This window comes from Lathamus discolor, chromosome 13 (assembly GCF_037157495.1).
Source record: "Lathamus discolor isolate bLatDis1 chromosome 13, bLatDis1.hap1, whole genome shotgun sequence".
NCBI classification, from domain to species: Eukaryota; Metazoa; Chordata; class Aves; order Psittaciformes; family Psittacidae; genus Lathamus; species Lathamus discolor.
This window is the reverse complement of record NC_088896.1, coordinates 7065644-7080822: the sequence shown is the minus strand read 5'-3', so window position 1 is coordinate 7080822 and position 15179 is coordinate 7065644. Positions and strand designations below refer to the sequence as shown.

Genomic DNA, 15179 nt, shown 5'->3' with positions numbered 1-15179 from the left:
AAGGATATGGGAACCACCTCTGGTTGTTACCATTAATGATACCACTGAAGTCGGCATTTGACAATATGAAACAGAGCTGAGGTCACACAGCAAGTCACTACAAGAAATTACCTTAGCAATTTTGACAGTAAAAACCTTAGCCTTATTTCATCCGACCTGGGAAAACACATATCTATTAAGCGGCATTTAGCATCTGTTGATTGAAGAAACACTAAATGCTCACTATGTTTGATGAACATACACATTGTATTTAGAAAATACATCTCTTCAAGTCTATACATTCAGAAGATATTGGCTAGGATTCACACACTGCTGCACAGCATAACCACAATATATATATTTATTATTAAAATTACCACCCATAGAATGTCTTGCCATGAATTCAGTGCATTTCATACAGTGAGACACCACAAATCTGAAACCAAATGAGACTTTTCAGCTGTGGTTATAAAATTTATCATGCAAAACATCATTTTATCCATGCCACCAGCCGAGTATTTTGATCCCTGCTCTCAGACTCATTGTGGAGTTTAGCACATCTCCAGCATGAAATATGAATACATTGCAGTTCTGACAACCACAAAACCCAGAGGCAGAAGCTTGGAAGGATTCCCAGCAAGAACTGCGAGCGAGAGAAATCGGCCAAACTCTTTAATGCTCATTAAAGGGACAAAAGTAATTTAGTCTTAAATTTCACTAACAGGTTGCAACAGAAAGGAAGCCTGAAGGCTTCCAGAGAAGAGTTGAAAGGTTAAACAAGCAAACAACAAAATCCCCATAAGCCCAACAACTTCTCTCTTAGAGGCTGCTCTCTAGATTGGACACCTTTCCCGATACCGAGGTTTGCTGACCCCTTTCAGGGTGTTTTGATCTTTTCCTAAAGCACTTGCAAGAGATTTTTATTTTCAGAACTTATATTTCAATAGGTGCTGGCAGATGCTACACAGAAAGAATCATTTAGAAAACAACAATGAAACAACTCACTTCTATCCTAGAGACTCATTACATGGAAAGGACCACATGCAGATAACCAATGAGAGTTATCTTTGTTAGCTCTCCTAAGATCTGTTCCACTGCAGTGCTTGTGTCCTCTAGAGCTTCTCTAGTTTTATCCAGCTGCGACAGTTGTTGTAACAAATTACACCATCTACATGTCTTATCCCATCTGTGTCCATGTACCACTTTGCCTACAACAAAATACCCCCACTCTTCCCTATTTCATCCTCATCCTGGGATCTTTTCAGAGTCTCTTTTAGACTGCCCTTTTCCCAAGAAATGACTGGAGAAACAGAAACATCTTTCAATGGTACTGGACTCATTCAGCCAGGGAATGGCGTTTGCAATCTCACAGCACAGATCAATACCTAAGTGCTTTCAGAAAGGAAGAAACCTCATTATTCCATCGAAGGCTCTCACACAAAGAGCAGACTCATTGGCTTAATTATCTGGGGGGGAGGCAGGTTATTTGTTTAACAAAAAAACCACTAATATTAGGTAGAGCTTGTTCTCTTAAGATCAGCACCAATCCACCAAGCGCAAACCAGGAGGGAATTAGCTCTTCAGGCTCACTCTCCTTTACTTGCATCATGACCAGGAGGGAGCACTATTCACAGTTAAGCCTCCTGCAAGATGCAAATAGTTTAAGGACTCCACACACACAAAGAGACTTCCCTCCTCACTTCAGAACTGCCTCATTGCCTCTCAGCCTCCCCTTCCTGAACAATCCTGCTCTCACTGCTAGGATGAGCAGAGGACATTGAGCCCTCATGTTCCCTCTTCCTTTTCTCAACACGCATCTGAAGAACAGCAATTGATATAAAGCTTACAAAAGAGAAAAAGACAAAGCTTCAGCCTGACTGTTTATCCCCATCTTCTTCTAAAGCTCCTGTGTAACTGTTGAGAACCTCTAGTTTGGTCTGCAATACAAGCTGTATTGCAGTACAAGCAAACACTCATCTCCCTTATGGTGCTCGTAGTTTCAACACCCAGCCAAACCCACCCAATTAGTGCATCTCCTTCCTACAGCACAAAAACTTCCAGATCAGACTGAATTTGTTTGCAGACAAAAGGCAGCACAACATTAGGTGTGAATCTGGCTCATTGCGGAAAAGGAACTTCAACTGTTAAAGAAAATAACAAAGCTTTGCAGTACACTAGAGAAAAGTGAAGAAAAGCTGCATTAAGAAAAGCAAGTAGTAACAGATGTAATAATAAACCCCACTCAATTCCACACCAGATCTGACTACAGCTGTGCCTCAAATACAGCAGCAAAAGGTAAGGGGAGCCTGGGGCTGTCCCCAAGCTCTAGCTCCCTGCACCCATCCACCCCCCAGCTCTGCACACAGCCAGCAGCCATTATCTCTGCTGCAGGAACAATGCGGGGTGCTGCTTTAATCTCTAAAGCTTTCTTTAAAGTGGTCTAAAACAAAGCAGTTCTTACAGTAGTCAGAGCTCAGATCCACTGGCCAAAAGAATGAAGTTAAAAGGGTGCTATGGACAATCCCTCATCTTTGCAGGGCAGGCTCTTTCCTCCAGCCTTGGAGCCTCCTCCCCTCAGCTGCTCTAATTCCCCAGATAAAACCCCTTCCAGTTCCCTGAAAGCACAAGCAGCACCATACCCATCCCAGCATCACCTGTCCCCAGAGTCCCTCTCCTCCCCAGGGATCAAGGCTGCTCCTTCTACTCTCTGCCACAACCCAGGGAAGGCAAAGAATCTTCCCTGCTGCTGCCCAGTCACTCCCTTACTAAAGGAAATCACACACAAACTGCAAAGCAAACAAAGCTGATATCTTCCATCAAAGCCCTATTCAGAAAGGTCCCCCCAGGTTCAAGGAAACCAAGGGCTCCAAGCTGAAAGTTATAATTAAAACGTAAACTCAAGGTCTGAAGGCTGCAGACAGCTGGAATCAGAGCAAACCCCATCCTCCAGCACCTTATCTGCTTTGTCCCTGACAAACAGATATCTTGCAATTATATCTCAGTGTTTAAGCAATTGAGCATCCAGGGGCCAGAAACAGAGCAATGCAGCAGCAACAGACTGGTGAATCCCCAGCCCCACTCACAATAGAGACAATACAACATCTGGGGGATTTACCCCATACAGGCAATGAACACACAACAATTGAAGCAACGAGAGTTGTTTAAACAAGATAATGCTAAGGTTTCCCTCTGTGGAACTACACAAATCATAGGCTGTTGTTCTCAAGGACATTCAAAATACAATAATAAGGTCTCCATCTAAGACAAAAACTAAGACAGGATTAGCAATGTCCAGCACACATGGCGTGTTCCAAAATGAATGTGAGCAGCAGGAACAGTAAAAGAAATCCTGAACACAGACATAAACATAACTTTTCTTTTAGTTTCAAGAGGTCCAGAAACACCAGAAATTAACCTTTTTATCTGGATTTCCCCTCCCACATGAGGCCTCAGGGGCTAGAAAGAGGTTAGTGGGGTACATTCTGTGTATTATTTCCTTGGAAGTTTTATTCCCCTCTCACAGCAGCCAGACCAGCAGCTCAGCACATGGTTTCAGCAGCTACTGGGATCTGGAACAAAGGCTATTCACAAACACCTTCTCCTCGTGCTTCCTCTGCTCCAGAATGGGGTTCTTCCCACAGGAGACTGTCCTCTGTGGACTTCTCCAACACAAGTCCTTCCCTTGGGCTGCAGTCCTTCGGGCACAGACTGCTCCAGTGTCAGTCCCTGCAGGGTCACAAGGCCTGACAGGTGTTTTTTTTTCCCCCTCCTTCTTAAATACATTATCCCAGAGGGACTACAACCACTATCAGCAGGCTCAGCCTTGGCCAGAGGCAGGTCCATCATGGAGCCATCTGGCATTGGCTCCATCAGACACAGGGGAAGCTTCTAACAGCATCTCACAGAAGCCACCCCTGTAACCCTCTGCTACCAAAACCTTGAAATGCAAACCCAGTACAAGACCTGATCGTTTATGCTTGATTCCAGCAGACACATGTAAACCCGCCCCTGTAAAAATATACATGAGTTTTCACAGAAGATGAGCAGAAAGTTGTTCTGTAGGTGCCTTCAATAGCATCCCCGGAACCAAACTTATCAGCTGACCAAAGCAACTAGTCCTAGTGCAGTGACACAGATGAAGGAAGACAGCTCGACTGGAGCTGACTGAGATAAAGACACTTGTGCTACACAATCCTGCAGCTAAGGTAGATGAAGCGAACTGCCCTCTGCAGCCGTCAGGATCTCTGTCAAATGCAGAGGGAGTCTAGGCAGCTGTCTTGGACTAGACACCTAAAGCTAGGTTACATTAATCTCAGTTAAGTGCTTCAGTATCATTTAACATCTTCAGGGGAGTGGCAGAAGCACCAATTTACTTTTAGTTTGGTTTGAAGGGGAAAACAAACTAAACTTCTTTCCCAATGAACTCCAAGTGAGTGTTTCTTGTTGCTACTAGTAATGCATCCCATCAAAGTACTTACTTTAATTGGCTTTTTGTGGGTGTGCCCAGTTTGTTTCTGCAGGACTTTGACACATCAACATAAACCATGAACTGCAACACTTGAGAGCCAGGTTGTTGTAGATCACCAAAGTTACCAAGAGTCCTCTTGAAATGACTTAAATGGCTTTATTTTTCCTGATCTCAGCATCCATAATACCACTTGATAACATTCTCTTTGATCAGCCTTTAACTGCCACAACTTCATATTAGTTCAAATTCGGTGTAGGATCGAAGTCTACACAGAGTTTATTTAGCTAGTTAAATCAGAACTACTTTGTCACGACTAGATTAAATCTCAAAGGACTGGGCTGCTGCTGGTTGCACTTGCATAGCCCAGCAGTCATTAGAACGTGTTTCTTCTCAGATGCAAGCTGCTTTACAAGGAATAAATGCCAATCTTAAAATATGAATTCACACAGCTAAGGCTTTTGTATTCTTAGAGATGTGGCCAATCCATTGATGTCTAATGTGGTCAAAGTAAAGCATCACATGTCCCTTCTACAAGGGTTAAAAATTCAAAATACAAAACTGAAAGCAGTTAGCATGATACAGCAGGCAAAAAGAGAGAGTGAGCAGTGCAATCACGAATGCCAGCAGAAATGAGAAATAAAAGGGAAATTAGAAAGAAATCCAAGGAAAAAGTTTAACTGCCTCTATTCAGGGTCAGTTTATGGTCTGATCCTCTTGTATACATGGTCTGATGGATCCGTGTTCAGGGGCACAGTGTTGCTTTTATATCACATCCGACAATGCCTCAAACATCATTTGCTGTTCAACTATCAACATGCAAAGGAGTCTGGACAGATTTTACAGTATGAAATCACTTCTGGTAGGGTCAATATTGTCCCAAATGCTCTGAGCAGCCATAAAACAATCATTAGTTGTTCCAAAAAAAATACTTCCCCAAAATTTCTCTAAAAGGGTATAATAGCTTCCTTCTGTCTGAGGGAAAAATACAAACAGCAAAACACAAACCACAAAGCCACAAACCACATAATGGGGATGGGAAAGTGGCTGGGTTTGGGGATTTTTTCCTCCTCTTTTTATATGATGTAGCATCCTGATTCCAAACAGAAGATTTTCAGTGGAAAGTAAATGTTTGTCTAAAATTCATGAAGATGAACAAGAACAGACGAGTGCCATCATGTGGTACCACGGTGTGTAAAACTCATATTTATTTTCTTTAAATGCAGACCATTTTCAAATACAAACACATCCGTATGGTAGAAAAATCCAACAATTATAAACCTGTAAACACATCCCAGAAATGCTTTGAATTAAGGATGTCATAAACTTTAGGAATATTAGCCCACAGTTAATTGAGGGCGACCCTTTTTAAATGATGTTACATTAATGATAAAGTGAAACATGACTGAAAACTTCTGATGCATCCATTACTTAATAGAAAATACTCATAGCTCAAGAACATTACACATATTAGGAATGGAAAATGGAACTGATAATTGGAAGGAATAAACCCAAATATCTGGGGACATATTGAGAAGTAGTAGCCCATGCTCAGACAGAAACAGTGCTTCACTGCACAGCCACGCAGGACTGAAGAAGAAATAATTATAACTGAAGAGCATTACACGTCTTGTCCCTGATGGGAGATGTCTCAAAATCACCTCACTAGAAATGAATGCAACAAGCAGAGTTATGGGGTCAAACTGGCTCTTTGCAGAATTAAGATGCATCTCCCTAGGAAAAAGTAGCTTCCATCAGTGCTATCCACACACTAACAAGTAGTTTTATGTACTTACTAAGGGTCTTGAAATCTACCAAAATTAGAGTTCCTTTGCTTAATGACCAGGCAGGTCTTAACAGTTGACAGCATCCTCAGTTCCTTACATCATATTTCTTAAGAAAAAAAAGCTTCAAGGGAAGAATAAGAATGTCTGTCACTAACATAACCATTTTGGCCCTGTTGATGTTCACCTTCAGCAAACTCTTTTAGTTCACCCAAGCACATGTACTGCAAGAGACTGCAGTACCACGGCAATGGGAAGTTCCATTCATTTTCTCCCAAGTGTCCCCTCTGCACCGCAGTCAAGCAGCATCACCAGTGCAGGATCTACAGACACGTCCACAATCACTCAAAGGTCTTGATTAGAGAAATGCATCAAACTGAGAAGACACACATCGTTCTTCCTGTGGCATTAGAGATGGACACTAAATACAGGCTCCACCCACACTATAAGAGTACTTAAGGCAGCACCAGTGGTACAGCCAAGCAAATTACATTCATGGTATCCTTTCTGGAAGTGCCTATCGATGCTAGTTTGGAATGGCACTATGCTACTCTCCCTGAAAAGGAGGAGAACTGCTCAACAGCTGTCAAAGATGAGAGCATCTCTTTCGTTAGTCAATTACCATCCCATAAAGACACAATACTGCAAGGCCCCTTCAAGGCAGTAAGGCATTATACATGGTGAACAGAAAACACAGATAGGTATATGAAGCAGAAGTGTGCAACAGTAACAAATATGTAATGACTGATCAAACAGCTTCCCAGACTGATTACATTCAGAGCAACTAATTTTAACTGCAAGAAACAAGTGCTACTTGAAGGCATCAGGATATTGCTCACCTGCTTATTTCAAAACTAAGACACTGATGAGAAGATTTTCCAGTGGCAGTTTTGCATTGGTAAAGACTGAGAGAACAAACCACAAGCAAACAGCTCCCACTAATGAAAGATGCTGCTATTTCAGAACAAGCCTCATGGAGAAAAATTAGACTGAAGACACAGCAGCTCTCTGCCCAGTGTTAGAAGACACTTGTAGTGCTAAAATTAATGGCATTATTTAGTTGTTTTACTAACCTCTATTTACACTGGTTCTGAAAAAGCCAGTGTTTTCCCAGGTGTGCTGCCCTTTTCAGAGGCTTTATTGTTATTAGCTTGTTACACCCCAGTGATTCAAAGCCCTAACTTTCTGCTCCTGTCATATTTACTATTTTATAATCTTTAAAAAGAAAGAAAGTCTGTAGAAGCCTATAAAATATTATTTACTCAAGAGGTGGATGGTTTCTTTCAAGCAGCCACTACCCATCTTCCATACAAATGGGAATGACAATGTGTGAGAAACCTTCCCACAATTCTTCTGGAAAAGGCAGCATTTCTATGAACAATAACTACCTCTAATGTCACTTTTTATGGGAATAAGAAAAAACTTTGATTACCTTTTTTCTTTCCCTAAGAAGATAGGAGAGCGCATGTGCCCGTGGCTACACCGTGCATCAGTATAAGAACACGATGCAGCACTGAAGCCCATACACTTAATTTCAGACTTAACCAACTATGACATGAAAACAGCAAATAAACCCAACAAATTACATGGAAGGGAAAAATGTTGAAAGATTGATATTCCAATCTCACAGGTAATGCGCTAACTCATCAGAAAGAGGAAAGATCACGGGGATCTTTTCCCATCCATACAAATATCTACCCAGCAGCAAAAAAAAAAAGAAACCCAGAAAACAAGTTACCATCTAGACAGCATTTTCCTGCGAGGTTTAGTCTGGAGTACAGGGAGTATAGCCAGTATCTGTTGGACACGCCGCCAATAAACTTCACAGGTAAGTTATTCCTGCAATACACACCATCCCTACTACTCTGTGCTGTGAGGTGCCATGAGCTGAGGGACCCCAGGCACCAGCCTGTGGTTACCATTTCCTATCTTTACACAAGTCTGGGGGACAGGCAAGCTGCGGACCCATGAAACAGACAATATGTCCATGGCCAGATGCCCTGGCACTCTTCTGAGCTCAGGCAAGATCAAGACTACTTTGGATACTGGAAGTATGAAGCTGAACCCTGAGTGCACAGATGTTCACCCCATTATTCATCAATACTCATTATTTTTCATTCAAGCTCTTCACACAGGCTGGATATAAACGATTCCTATTTACCTGTGATGTCTGTGTCCTGCCAGCCACTGCAAAACAAAGTTTAACCCCAAACTCCAACACAACAGATTTATTTTTAATGCAAGTTTGTGCTATCAGGTTAACAGGGCAAGGTAAAGCACTCCATTTCTCTAAATTTTAGCTTTACTATGTGTGCAAAAGGAGCACCCAAAGAGGTGCTCTACCAAGAGGCAGAAATACATGCAGGTGAGAGGAAACACAATACAATTCGTGAAAACATTTGCTCCTTGTACAGTTATGGGGGGGGACAAAGTGAGACCAGTTTCATGATTTGTTCCTTTGGAGTCATTAAGCTTTCTCCCCAGCAGGTACCACACTGGGCTTTGCTGAATTTAACAACCATACTCCAGAAGAACTCTCTTCTTTAATACACTGATACGTTACCCTTTTTTCCTCACCAAGCATACTTACAATCCAATAAGGATACCAGTCTATTCAAATTCTTAACACAAAGAGGCCGGTTGAGCTAAGTTAGAGATGCAAACTCTAGGAAGTCTTGATCTCAATGATAAATATCAATCAAGATACGACACAGGTTTGAAGAGGTGAATCACTGGTCCACCAGATTGCACACCAGTTGCTCACTGAGCGCTCAGTGCCAGTTTTATATTACACATTGAAATACCAGCAAGACTTTGAAGTTTCAACCATCCTAGCAAAAAGCACAAACTAAACCAAGATAAAGGATGAACCAAACACAAGGAAGAGCCACAGCACAGGCAGCCCTTTTTGACTCCAGCATAGACAAAGACTGGCCATGTTTCAGAGAGGAAAGCTGGAACCCAGGAGCACAAAGAGCTCCTGGAGGAGAGAAAAGCTGCCACCCACCAGCCATGTGCAGGTCCCTTCAACAGAGCTTGAAACCTTCATTTGCAACTGCACAACACAGCCACAGACAGAAAGTTCTATCAGAACAGTATTGCTCTATTAGTAATAAATCACAAGTTTAACACTTGCCAGATCTGAGGATTTAGATGAGGAACATGGAGTTATTTTATCTAAATAATTTCTTTATTCAACAAATGAAGATTCCCGAGTTCTGAACACTTGGAATCATGCTCTTACAGTTTTATCTTTAAGAAGTGAAAAAGATGATTGTGACAGGCTAAAGTAGGTTTACTTTCCTGGTGTTCTTCAGAAAGGATATCTCGCATGATTGATCAGAGCTTTGTTCAATTCTCAAAGCAATTTACTAGAACTGAGAACAGAACGTTTGGTAGAGCAAGTTGTTCAGTCCTGGATGATTACTTCTTATTCCAAAACAATTACAATAAAGGGAAAATGTGTTATGTTCCTGTAAAATTATGACTCTTTCCAAATAGCAGCAGAGAAACACATGGGTACAAAATCACAGCAACAGAACCCACTGAAGAAAACAGACTTAAGTCCATATTATGCCAAGAGATAACTAATTAAAACCCATTGAGTTCTTTATTTTTAGTATTTTTTTAAGGGCTATATAAAATAGGATATAAGCCCTATGGTAATAGGAAATGTGCTTCTTCCCCCTGTTCTGTGTTATTAGCTCCAGGTACATGCAGGCTTGAAGTAGCTGGTACAATGCCTAACCATGATGCAAGCAGTACAAGGGTACTGACTGGAACTATGACTCCGGTAGATTATCCGATCAAAGAAAATGAAAAGCCTTTTTTTTTTCCACTGCACTTGTTCTACTGACCCAGCACATCTCCCCAGCTCTGGAAATGGGGACTTCTTAATTGCAAAGCTCTGGGTTGTGTTCCTCATACCACTGCAAACAGCGGAAGGAAAACAGCCTCAGTTTTCAGAGGTTTCTGCAACTGTAAATGGGAGCTATCTGGAAAATTAAGATTTCATCAGCTTCTGTCTGAGGAAGGAAAGGGAAGGATAAATTCATTTCAGTCTCTGATAAGGTTATTGCATGAAATGAAATATAATAAAAGTCATTAAGCAGTCTGAGGTGATGTGAAGAGACAGAGAGGTTTGAACTTGAGGTTTTCATTCAGCCATTCAAATAGTCAGCAGAGTTTTAATCTTGACAAAAAATAGGTTACTTTTGAACACTTTCTAAGCCAACAGAACACCATAAATACATGAAGTCGCATTACCAACACACCAACACTTTAATCCTGTTCTGCATTACAGATGCTTGATACAACTCCTGAGCCCCTCATTTGCTCAACACTGGAGAATCCTTATCTACATAGAAAACAAAGGGAAAGTGTGACTTGAAGAAAATACAGTCTGTGATGCTTACGGATTTATAAGAATCAAGGAGAACTAGAGATCTACCTCTGTATGAGCCTGTCACTGAATCCTAAGGATGGATTCCAACACTCCCACATATTTGCTAACACCAGGTTCCTTCAGTGGAAGGTGTTCATACATGGCAGCAGGATTACAAACAAGCTTGTGGAGGGATACATTAAATTTGCCCCTTTTCACTGAGTTCTGCTTAACAATCTCTTCAACAGAGCTTGCAGCAACCACCCATACCTGTGCCTTCACCAGATCAAAACACCCACCTGCAAGTGACTGAACTTGCAACATTCCAGCCCACAGGGCCCTGGCTATTTTCAAGGCTTCCTAAAAGTACTGAATGTTTGCAAAAATCACTTTACTGAAAGAGAAATTCCTTAACCTCCACAGTGCACAGGCATAAATGACAACAAAGCACATGAAAAAGTACACCAAAGTACAAGAAAGACAGAAAAGGAGCAAACTCTAAGGATAAATGGATATTGTAACATCTGTGCTCCTCTCACATTTACATCTCTGGGCAAAGGCTGCCAGCAAGGCAGCTAATTAGTGCTAAATCTGGTGAGCATCTTTGGGATGATGAGTATACCTGCCTGCTAAAGAACAAAATGAGCTGTATTTTGCAGACTGGGATGAGCAGCCATTAGGTGGTGATTATTTTCTGTCTTCCAACTACAAACTATCTCCTGGATCTAAAAATACTTGGTGGCCTCACCTTACCTCTTGAACTAGCTCTAAACTACCTGTCCTTCCTCAGCACATCCAGTCCAGCAATGAACACGAAGCTTTGCAAGTCTGGAGATGCTGCAGACCAGTACTTGTAGAAGCATTCAGCTTTACAGAGGTTTTCTTTCTCAACCAGGCATATCTATATCTAAACTAATGAGGTGTCATTGAAGTGCTGCTAGTTGAATATTAAAGTAAAACATCTGCTTTCGCTGCCCATTTGTACTGAGGAGCACATTGTAATGTCAGGTTATTGTAGTTTATATGCTAGCCATGTACAAAACCAATTACTTTCAAATGAAGCTGACATCATTTGCCCTCCTGTACTGGAGCTGTTCATCAGACGTCTTACCTCTGCCATGTATCACTTGATTCTCTCTGAATTAATCTGCTAGGTCATGGAACCCGCTCATTTTAAATTTCTGAGAGGACTCTTACATCTTTTTAAGCCTCTTCCACACTCTTCAAACGATTTCAGAGCCTTACTCAGGGCTAAACAGCAGAATAGATTAATTTACCACCTTGGAATGGAAAACAAAGCTGGAGAAACTGGATTTGCTTCAGCAAAAATATAACCTTGCAAACCTTTTTAGGGCAAATACCTTTTTGCTTTGTGCTTACCTACCGCCTACAGCAAAAAGAACCTGGTCTATGGCTGGACTTGCAGATGCCATCTTAATACACAGTGAAAATACACAGGCTTTAATTGGGAGAAGTTGGGAATGGGTTTGTGTGTACATGCATACAAAGATGAGCCCCAGGTAAAACAGAAGGCAGAACAAAGGAGGAAAGGAAGAAACCCAGTCCCTTGAACACCCTCCTTCTCCCAGCTGCCCTGACTGGTCATGCTAAGGTCTCCCACACATGACCCAAATGTACCTCACTCCTGCTCTCCCACAGTGTCCCCATTAAAAACCTAAATTTTGCTTGAACACTGGAAGACCTGGGGACAGCCCCAGTACAGATACGCAGGCCTGGGACTACTTTCAGGATTTAAAAACATTCCCACTTCGGTGCCATCACTAAAACAGCTGCAAAGAGACACTACAGCCGTGTGTTTAGGGGGAGAAACTGTTCAGGCTTTTTCCCCTTACCAGCAGCAGTGCATGAGGTTATTAAAGATTTACTTCAAGCTCCAGTCCCTGGTTACAATTAACATCCTGAGCTGTAGGAGCTTTTCAAAAGCTATAAATTTTACTTAAGGTGCAGCAACACAGTCTTTGCCTTTATCCCACTTGGGCTCATTATATGAAAAAGCGAGACTGGAAAGAAAAGATGGGGGGGGGGGGGGGGGAAAGATTGAACTTATCATGATGAAAAGGAGTTCACCCTGAAAATGAGTTTTCTCCACCAGAAATGGCAGAGCCAGCGCCCATTGGTAGGGCTGCCAGACCAGGGAAACCCAACCCTGCAGGGAGCTATGGACCGGGACAGCACACACACCAAATGCAGTGGTGAAGATGGTACGTCTAAGGAAGGCCCCATCCAACCACACCACCCCACACTGATCAGAAATACTGCATCATGGCAGAACTTCTGGCACATGATCTAATAACTACTTCTTTCCCCTTTCGTTTAAATCCATGCTTTCATTCAGTTGGAGAAAGACTGACCAGAATAAGAATCCTTCTGCTTGAGAAGAGAAAGAAGGAGGAAAAGGAAGAAAACAAATCCCCAATAGCAGAGCTGTGTTTTTACGTACTATTAGACATGGAGAACATATGAAAGATTTAAATCTGGATTTGAACTTTGAAGAACATCCTGTTTCCCTGGGTAGCAGAGTTCAGCCAAGAGAATGCTCATCCACACCAACTACCCTGCATATGGTTCTTCTGAGTAAGAGGTTCTTTTTATAAGAGCTTGCATTGCTCCCCCTAAATTTTCCAAGACATTTACACATGAAAACATGAAACATCTCTACAGAGCTTGTACAATTTATTTTTTTTTTCTGACAAACTAAGAGGCCTTTTTTCATGCTTACAAATCACCTATTGTTCTTTTGGCTTTAGAGACACTATGTTAGCAAAACCACTGCCAAACAGGTTACCTAGAAGCCTACCCAGGTATTGGTGACAAATGCGTTCATTGCCTTTGTAAGGCACAACCCACTCCATCCCTGGACTGGCAAGCAGCATTAGGCAACTTCATCAGTATAATTCATGGAGACCTATCTAAGAAAATTAATAATCACTACACAGCAAGACCTTGCAGCGATTTTACATATACCAACAGCAACTGAATGGCTTTATAGGCAGAAAACAGAGCACAATAACCTGAGGAAAGGAAGCACAAGGGATGCCCTTCTGCCCCAACATTAAGTGCTGCAGCACTGCTCTCCTCCATCCCATTGGAAGATCCTTGCTGATTTTCAATGGCATATGGCTAAACACACTGCAGACCAAGCTACAGGTCCTTCAGGGTAACTGGCTGCATGTGGAGGCACCAAACTGAACACCTTTAGCATGATAAAGGTCACTGGCATAGATAAACTCAAAGCAGGACTAAACAGGATGCTGATTTTCAGGGGCTGATTTAAGATAACATTAAACATTGAGGACCCACGTATTCCCTAATCTTAACAATATAGGAACATTCTCTTGTCCTTTTTTCACTTTTATAAGTGCAGATTAACGATGAACAAACAGATATTTCAGAAGATGATACTGTGGAAAGTTAATCGGGCAGAGGGGAGGTGTTAAAGGAGCACAGCAGCTGCTCCCTCCTCTGTAAACTAGCAATCCACAGCATCCTGGTGAATCAAAGCCAACAGCCAAGAGCTAAGAATTAGGGAAAAGACCACAAAACAGTTAAGCAGTCTCCTGTCCTGGCCGTAATTCCTTTCAGTTTACAATCCCACAACTTTCCTGCTGTAAATCTGTGAATGCAAACTGATCTCCCATGAAAGAGATCCTGTCTCAATCCATCCTTGAGCAGAAAGCTTATGTAATGATAGTAGTAATACTGCACTACAGATAACTCACCACATTTAGATTACCTGATTTATCCCTACGACTTTTAAGAAAACCCTTAAAATTCCCTCAGGGAACGCACTGTTCCAGAACTCACTTATTATCAAAATAATGAAACTAAAAGATCCAGAGAATCAACTTACCAGATCTGCTACCTGGAGTTTCAGCTCTAAACTGCATCAAAACAATTCACTAGCATTACATAGTAGGCAAACAAAGTCCAGGATCAGGATTCAGAGAAGCATTATATCATAAGAAAACTCTTACAGCCTCCACAAACTCAGCCACACCTTGACCCATAGTAGCTTTGTCCATGCAGAAAACTCTGCTCTGAAACTGCTCACACAGAGGTTCCTGCTGCAAAGCTCCCCCATCACACCTCTCTCAACACAGCTTTGCCCACTTAACTTGATAACACATTAACATTAACAAGGACAACCTGTCCTCCTTGCTCGCCCCAGACCCTTTTGCGCAGCTGTTTCCAGAACATCTTGGGTGGTTACGGTTGTTAGCACAAGAGGTTTTGCTCAGTATGCTGAAAAATATGCTATTGTACTAAAAAATTAATTAAAAATGGAGAGATATGTACCTGTTCCTCCTGAATTCTGTGGGAACAAGACCTAGGATCATGATGCTGAAAGGTTTTTCCTTGTTTTGAAAGGGATTGCTGAATCTATGCTTCATCTGCAAAGACTGGAGGTGAATAATTGGTATTAAGTAGGTCTTAAGTGTTTAACCCAGTGACTACGCCACCCAGTGAGAGCTGGAGGAGAAGGAACGAAGCCAAGGACCTCTGTAACAACACATGATGTCAGGTTTCTCCTTCTGCCTCCAGCCAG

At 41.9% G+C, this 15179-nt stretch overlaps 1 long non-coding RNA gene across 2 annotated transcripts in view; it reads right to left on the bottom strand.

The window, feature by feature from the left end:
* Nucleotides 1–14690, bottom strand: part of LOC136021316 (uncharacterized) — a 72445-nt gene extending 57755 nt beyond the window's left edge. Inside the window, exons 1-2 of one of the 2 annotated variants that reach the window (XR_010615733.1) lie at nucleotides 14631–14690; nucleotides 14484–14514 (exon numbers count right to left, since the gene is read on the bottom strand). This is a non-coding gene — a long non-coding RNA (uncharacterized LOC136021316). Of the gene's footprint in view, nucleotides 1–14483 lie in introns of both variants that reach the window. The other variant, XR_010615732.1, reaches the window with a different exon arrangement.
* Between the last annotated feature and the right edge of the window lie 489 nt (nucleotides 14691–15179).